Source organism: Haemaphysalis longicornis, unplaced genomic scaffold (genome assembly GCF_048455015.1).
Source record: "Haemaphysalis longicornis isolate Haplotype H1 unplaced genomic scaffold, Haemaphysalis longicornis Haplotype H1 scaffold_9, whole genome shotgun sequence".
Lineage (NCBI taxonomy): Eukaryota > Metazoa > Arthropoda > Arachnida > Ixodida > Ixodidae > Haemaphysalis > Haemaphysalis longicornis.
In genome coordinates, this window is record NW_027526460.1 from 55,074,075 (window position 1) to 55,082,323 (window position 8,249).

Below are 8,249 nucleotides of genomic sequence, written 5' to 3' on the forward strand. Positions count from 1 at the left end.
TAATAAAGTTTATGCAATAGATCGATAGATAAGCTATTTATTTCTCTCTGTACAGTACAAAATACAATACGAGAGGGGAAGGAAGGAAAAAAGCTGCCCTTTGCAGCTTGAGCACCCCTTGCGCCCTACATAAGACAACAGAAGTGATCAGAGACGAAACGACCACATTAATTCAACATTTTAACAGAACAGTAACGGTATACTATAAAAAGAAACAGCTATAGAAAGAGAAAACCTATACAAAGCAAAACTGGTAAACCAAGAAACCGGTACCAAAAGTGCATGTGAATTCTGAATAATGAATAAGCCCGATTACAACAAAGGCTCAAGCATGTACATCACATTCGTTAACGTTTTCTTTGAGATTCTCGTTATGGAAACATTATTTTCCTCCAGTGTGTTTAAAAGTTCTACTAAGGTGTACTATACAGATTGGTAACAATGATTAGTGGGGGCCGAATGCCAATGACCACAAGGCACAATGGCGTACACAGTAAGCTGGTTCATGACGAACAAGCTGAGACATAAACAACATGGTCCTGTTATTGGCGACTACAGCAGCTTTGTGCATTGAAGGTAGTCTGAACACGTAGTGTGAAGTCACCTCAAGAAAATTAAACTCGGCAAAGTATTGCTCTGTATTCGCATTCCATTCTACATTAGCAATACGTCTTATTGCTCGTTTTTGCGCTACACGAAGTTTCAATTTACTTTGCTTAGTTGCTGTTCCGCAATGTGCATGGCAGTACTAATAACTGGCAACATAAATCCATTGTAAATTTATAAATTGATGCGTCTGGGAATGGTGTACGGTGTCGACATATCACGCCATTCATCATATTCATTCTTGTACGTACGCTGTCAATTTGATTGATTGATTGATTGATTGATTGATTGATTGATTGATTGATTGATTGATTGATTGATTGATTGATTGATTGATTGATTGATTGATTGATTGATTGATTGATTGATTGATTGATTGATTGATTGTAGGGTTTAACGCGCCGACGCAGCGCAGGCATTTGAGGCGCGCCGTAGTGGAGGGCTCCGGATTTATTTTGACCACCTCGGGATCTTTAACGTGCGCCGAAATCTCGTACGCACGGGCGTTTTTTAATTTCGCCTCCATCAGAAAAGCGGTCGCCGCGGCCGGGAGTCGAACCCGCGACCTCATGCTCAGCAGCGCAACGCCTTAGCCACTGAGCCACCGCGGCGGGTCGCTGTCAATTTGCATGTCTGGAGTTAGTGTCTCTGAGAATATAATACCCCTACATTTTACACTACGCACGATCTCAATCATGCGCTAACGAGCACAAGTAAAATATTTTCACTCTGAATTTTATTTTATGTTCGAAATGTCACAGCCTTCGTCTTCTTGTTGTTAATCTTGAGACGTTTTTTATTGCACCACTGGCTCAGATATTCTAAAAATGTATTGCCGTATATCGATAATTCAGCTGCTGTAACTCCTGTTACTGGCATTGTAATGTCATCAGCGTAAGTAATCAGATGAACTGAAATAGAGTTATTAAATATATCATTCATGTATAATAACAACAGAGGTCTCAAGGTGGTACCTTATGGTACTCCAGACAAAATTGACTTTGCACGGGCCGAGGTTAAGGCCACCCGTCACTGCTTCTATCAATAAATCAATTATTAAATCAATCAATATATCAGCCAAGAATTTTTTCCACCTAGCTCATGCCCCAATTATTTTATGACACCCCGGAAACTTAAGTCACGCAAATGTTACCTTGTGTATTTAAAGCGCCTTGGCCGGTCAGAAGTGCTGAGAAGAAATCTAGGGAAGAGGAGGGAATTATGCATTTAAATGGAGGTAGCGAAACTCTTGGGACTGAACGCTGCGTAGGCGATAGACGGCATTCGGAGCTTGAGTTTTACAGCTACAACTTCAAACAAAGCTCCCGAAATCTGCGCTAGTGTAGACGCTGATTTTCGTTGCTTGGTCATATCCTGGTATCTGCAGAGTGTTGAGCGATGAACCTTATGTCAGAAGGAACCTTCACGCAAGAAAGATGCAAAAAAATTGATACATTATAGCACATGGCGCCAATATATTGCTGTAGCACAAACAATTTCAGTGATATCAAAAAGGATATTGAAAGATATGCCGCAACATTGATTTAGTATTACTCCACTCTAGTTCCCATCCACTAGTAGTATTATTATGGCATGAAGGATTTCCAATCACTTACATGCAGAAAGCAAAAGCGTGGCTAAAACAAAGGCTGTGTTCTTCATGATTTCCGCGTCCCACCAACGTACAGACAACCAAACACCGGGGAGTGAGCAATTATACATACAGCCGCACGTCCATGGCGGATCCGTTCTCCTGCCCTACACCCTCGCAGCGCCTCAGGTAACACAAGCAAAACATGAATTGCCACCTCCGGAAGGGTGTTCGCGTATTTTACGTGTTACAAAAATGAGACGACGTAAAAGATCACCCCAGAGTCAGCCGAGTTTTCCCAGTATTGGGTTTCGCGCAGGCCTACTTTCTAATGCGTCAGCGCAGGGAGCGTGGCATTGGAAACATCCATTCTCATCCGGGCAACGTTCGGGCGGCACGTGTCCGGGATGAAAAAAGAAACACTCACGAAGCAGTTCACTTGATGCTGCTGTGGCTGGCGCTTCTACCGTTATTTCAGCCAGATTACGAGTCGCTTTGCTTATTCTGACCTTGTTACCTGAGAGGTACTGCCGCAGAACCCAAGTTTGAAACCTTCATGATGGCGGCGATTGGATTCGAAATTATTCTACCACCCTTTGATGGCGCATTCGCTCTACCGAGTTCACCTGTCATGAGGTAGGTTTTTGCGTACAAGTTGCTAGAGCTTGTATTTCTCATCCTACTGTCTAAATAAACACTTTTATCATCGTTCCTGCTTTTTAGGGGCTTTTACGTTCACTCTAAGATTACAAGCCTAGCCTGCTACTAAGGTAATGCAAATCTGTACTCTCATTATGATTCCCACGATGCTCGGGACGGTACCACGTGGGTCGTCTGTGCTTCTGAGGGCTGTCATCTGTATCAGCCTCTGGTATTGACCATCTTAGGACCAACCATGAATATCGTGCACCCAAACTGATGAACTGTGAATAATGATACAAATTGCTGCTCTAACTTAATCACTCCAATTTTTTTGCATTGAGTAGTTTTTATTGAAAAGGAGCAACAAATCGATGGCGCGTAGACTTCCGAACGGAGTGCCATGGCATCAGTATTGTTCTTCAACCACCTGCAAAAAATAACGAAATGCATCAGGCTACCGCCACTGGAACGACAATATAAAAATGATGGGTCCTCTGTGGACTACAGCGCATGCCTATTTCTGTCTGATCCAATTTACATTAATGAAACACTAACCCAGCAACGCTGAAAATTTCAATGTTTGGGCTTATTTTAGGGCATTGGTCGGATGCACACGGCCAGTCTCACTGCCTGAATGTAAGCAGCTATTCGGATATATACTGAAGGTTTGTACGAGGTGATTAGCCGAGAAGTGGGCGGCTCCTTAGGTGTCCATGGCTAACTTACAGATAGGTCGTGATGGGCAAGGAGCTCTGACGCACACGATTCCTGGGTGTATACAGCGCTGTCCACGAGGGCAGAAAGAGCTCTGCAAGCAGACGAGGAAAAATGTCAGCAAACGTGTAACCTGTTTTTTAATCCCAAAACAGAGGTTCCTAAAATTTCACAGGCAGAGATATCGCGCTCCAATATTCTTTTTGCCTCTTTTAATTACTTTACACCACCCAGTGAAAACGTTTCCACTTTTCGTCTTTCCCAATAATCTACGTTTTACCATGTTCACACAAATAGGCAAGCACATTCTTCATACAATAAGCGTGTTCATTAGTACCAGCCCTCCTGATATTTCCACAATAAACATTGCCCAAAACATACCTCGCAAGCTCGCTCACCCCTGGGTTGTTAAAATCACTCTCCGATCGTGGAAGTATGGGCATACCTATTGTTACAGCATTAATGACACACTTCGCTTGAGTATTGCACATGGGTAGGAGTTTCCTGCGCAGGTGTTGAAAAATGTAAGTGTGCCCCAACGTTGGCCTGGAGGCACCGTACCTCGAGGTCATAAACCTGGTTATCACAAAATTGAAGGGGGGGGGGGTCGTAATTACTTTGTTATAACAAGTACTTCATTGCAGCCAATGACCATTTCTACCAACAATTTACAAGCAAGAAAGGATGCGCTGACACCAAAACTATCTGCAGCCCGCGAAAACAGGAAGAACAAGCAAAAAAAGCAAACCAAAGAATCGTTACTTTACTCACGCTAAACGACTCCTTCATGATCATTCGGCAGCATGAGATCTGGCAGCTCACTTAGCAGAGAAAAAGTCATCGATATACTTTTGCCGCTTCGTGTTCATGCAAATGATAGCTTTTTCAGCTGCATCCCCGATTTCGAGTCCGTCCTCGCCGTCATCGTGAGTGCCAAAGAAGCGGTACCACAGATCTGTTGCATCCCGGTAGAGCGGATGGAGGAACATCCAGGCACCCTACCGGGAGCCCGGGAGACGCGCACCCCCTCCCGTGTTGCCAGGCACTTGCAGCCATTTTAGGTAGCGTGCCGTATAGGTAGCGTGAGTTTTAAACTACGGCATCCCAGATGCGACGTAGCCCGTCGCGCGCTATAGACATTGACCTGACGGCTACTAAAATGGTGCGCAAATGCTCGTTGTGGGAAAAAAAGGTTCGTTATACCCATTGCGAGGAAATGTTAGCTTCGTTAAAACGAGGTCTTATATACATGGGCTTCTAAACGAATTTCTAGAGGAACTGCGATTGCTTTGTTATATCCATTGTTATATCCATTGTTATATCCAACGAATCGTTATATTCCGATTCGTTATAACAAGGTTTTACTGTATATTCACCATAACTACTTTCTTGGCCAGCAATTCTGAGCGAACATTTATTTAAGGCAGTATAATGTTCTTACGCCACACCGTTGTCGACCACCGGGAAATCCGCCGAGTCCTCCCTGAAAGCGCTGTGCTTCCGTCAGCAGCACTGAAAGACATATAGCACTTTATCTATAGGTACTGGCGCCAGTTTGTTCGCAAGAGTAATGCTTATAGCAACCAACAAAATTAGTGCTACATTATACGAAGTCCACAGGAAGACGAAGAAACTTCGAATTAACCGAGCGTACAATTAAACAGAAAGGACAATGACAGCATCACCACCAGTACGCAACACGTATCTCTTCTTGATTATGTTCAGAATCTCGACTTTCGTCGCCAGTTCAAGCGTACGACAGGGTCTGCCCTGGTAGTTGAGACCTAGCGCTAAAATCGAAGCCTGAAAAGTCCACCACACACTGCTTACACGGAGCCGTGCGCAACGAAGGTTACGGACTTGAAAACAGAGGGAAGCGTAGGCTTGCGCGAGATTCAGCTGAAGCCTCCTATCGCTTTATCTACACTTTAAAAAACATGGCCAATTTTACGGAGAAAGCTGCTGGTAAAATGTTGCCGGACACATTTCCGTAATTTAGACAACGAAAAGAAGTTTAAGCACGGACATTCCGTAGTACGGAAAGGCCGTAACAAAACAAACACTCCGTTTCAAAAAGCATGTCTTTCCGTAATTGAGGCCTTCAGAAAAGAAAAAAAATACTTCGATGAGGAATTGAACCCGCGACGTTGATCGAATGGGCACGACGCTCGAGACACTGCACCACCGCACGAACGCTGCACTTGTGCAGAACAACCTGTATACTACGTGGTTGCCCACCCTGCGTGTGCCATACATGGGTGTTTACTAGCTGGCTTACAGATTTCCTGGCTGATAAAGTGCGATTTCTTTTATAGAACTTGCGCAGTACGGTTCCGCGAAGCCCCCACAATAGCTGATCGCCATCAACTCCGCTGTTTCGAGAAAGCACTCGCAAAAATGTGTGACTGGTTGCGACTGCGATTTCGCACTGCATGAATAGTGCTTGCTGTGCTTTGGTTTTAAGCTTTAGGCTAAATACTTCGGCCGATATTGATTCCTTAGGAACTAAATTACATTCCGCAACTCTGCTTCTGCACGCAAATGACCTTATATTTTCTACAAGTGTGCCGGTCACACACGCATGTGCAGTTTGCAGGTCCGGGGCAGCGACGTCCCCGGAGCGTCTCGTAAGGACAAGATACAGCGTTCGTGTTGAGCGGTATGGGCCTCATTGTCCTCACTAAGTTTACTACACTTTAGACACTAACGAAACAGAGCCGTATTCATTACGCCACGAATGTTGTCGGGGCGCAGTTTTCGCTTCTCGATCGATTCCCGACGATGGACACGACAATATATTTCTTGCAGTTATTAATAAACTGATCTGTTTCTGTTCTGCATCATACAGAGGAAACGCCCGTATTTCGCAAAGCAGAAAAAGATTCCGTTTGACGTGTAACGGAGAAAGCATTCGTATACTAAGGGACGTAGCGGACTTCCGTTAAATTACGGGTGTTTTCTTTGTTCTGCATCAAACGGAACACGGTTCGATTTTATTACGGCCATCTGGTCCGTAATTTGTCCGTAAAATTACGGATTGTTTTTACAGTGTACTGCGCCCTGCCTTAATTGCGATGGTGCCGACATAGTGCAGAGCACGGCGGTGTTTCCGCGCTTTAAATTTTGAATTTTATGGAGAAATGACGGTCACATCTATGCTTTTTATTCGAAGTAACTTCCAATTAACCGGTTTTATTACCCAAATATCGAGCTATTTCTTCCATTCAATAGCATGTACAACTGGCGGGACCAGAACATCGCTTCAAATTAATTAAAAATTCTAATTAAGCGACTTGTGATTATCAAGAGTCGACCATTACAACGATTGATTGTGTATATTTTAAGGAACTCGATAAATCCTATCGTCTGTAAATTAACACTTCGTCGCTTCGGCCAGGAAGCCAGATTACCAGTTCCTTGGACCACCTATGTCATCCCAGTATTACGTAAAAACGATTGAGACAATTCTTTGGGTGAACGTCCGTGCGAGTGTTTGTATAGGCATTTGGATATTTTAATGCCCATCAGTTTTCTTTTTTCGAACGGTAAACCCTTAAGGAGAGCAAAAACATTTTCTTCTAAGCAGACGTCAACAAGAAAGAATTGGCAAAACAAAACTTGATTTTAATTTGATTATGAGGTATAACGCGAAGACGCTACGCAGGCTATGAGGCACGCCGTAGTGGAGGACTCCGAATTAATTTTGACCGCCTGCGGATCCTTAACGTGCGCCGAATACACGGCGTTTTCGCTTTTAACCTCTAGGCGTTAAACCCACAAATGTTTTTATACATAAACTATTACTATACCGACGTATACATAAAGCGGCAGGGACGCATTAAGGTAATTACCAACACTTCGTGCTGTTTAGCACATTCCAGTTGCGCTAGAGCCCACTGTAAAACATATTTGGACTACCAAAGAGAACGTACCTGCTGATAGAAGAACGACGGCAAATAGGACAGCAGAAGTCTTCATGGTCGAGCTGGTGTCAGCAAGCATGTGCCGACAAAGTACCGACGAGATGACTTTTTATTCCGTGTAGCGGACATGCAAGGGAACGCATCCTGTGTCCGGTCGAGCACCCTTACAAGACGCTGCACACGTTAAAGAAAGCATAAATACCTCATCCGGGAAGGCTGTCTCTCTACTTTTGGCTTCTGCCAACTAAAGGACGCGTGAAGAACCCCACGTCCGACTGGAAATTCTCGAGGGCACACGTCTAAAGGAATCGAGCGGGGACGTGCGTGCGGCATTAATGCCATTCAACGGCCTAGCGGCACGTGTCGGACGTAAACACAGATTCCTCCGTCGCAGATTGCTGTATGTGCGTCCACTGTTATTATCTGCTCGAGCGCACGACGCGGCTTAGTGTTGCCTTCACCAGCGTAATGGAAGCGCTTTTCCCGATTATTTTTTTATTCTGGAGAAAGAAATGTGCCAAAAGCGTACTGGTGTCGAGCGCGCCGAATAAGAAAGAAGTCAACACCGTTTTTTTAGTTTGTTTTATCCGCAGTGCAAACGATGTCGTCCAGTAAAGCTCAAATAGCCAGGTATTTTTAATGCGTAGTATTCTTTGGCTAGTACGCCCCGCCCCCTCCCCCCCCCTTCCCCTTCCAAACCGGGACTGTATAACACCCTTCATTTCCACAAAAATGCAGATATCATGGAAGTTCCACCGGTAATCGCTATAATG

At 44.4% G+C, this 8,249-nt stretch overlaps 1 long non-coding RNA gene across 1 annotated transcript; it reads right to left on the bottom strand.

Annotated features, from left to right (window-relative positions):
• Window positions 1–3,165: 3,165 nt before the first annotated feature.
• On the bottom strand, window positions 3,166–7,641 carry LOC144152227 (uncharacterized). Its single transcript, XR_013319110.1, has 4 exons — window positions 7,486–7,641; window positions 4,995–5,065; window positions 3,566–3,647; window positions 3,166–3,266 (listed from the first exon to the last, which is right to left on the bottom strand). It is a non-coding gene; the product is annotated as an uncharacterized LOC144152227 (long non-coding RNA).
• Window positions 7,642–8,249: the final 608 nt, after the last annotated feature.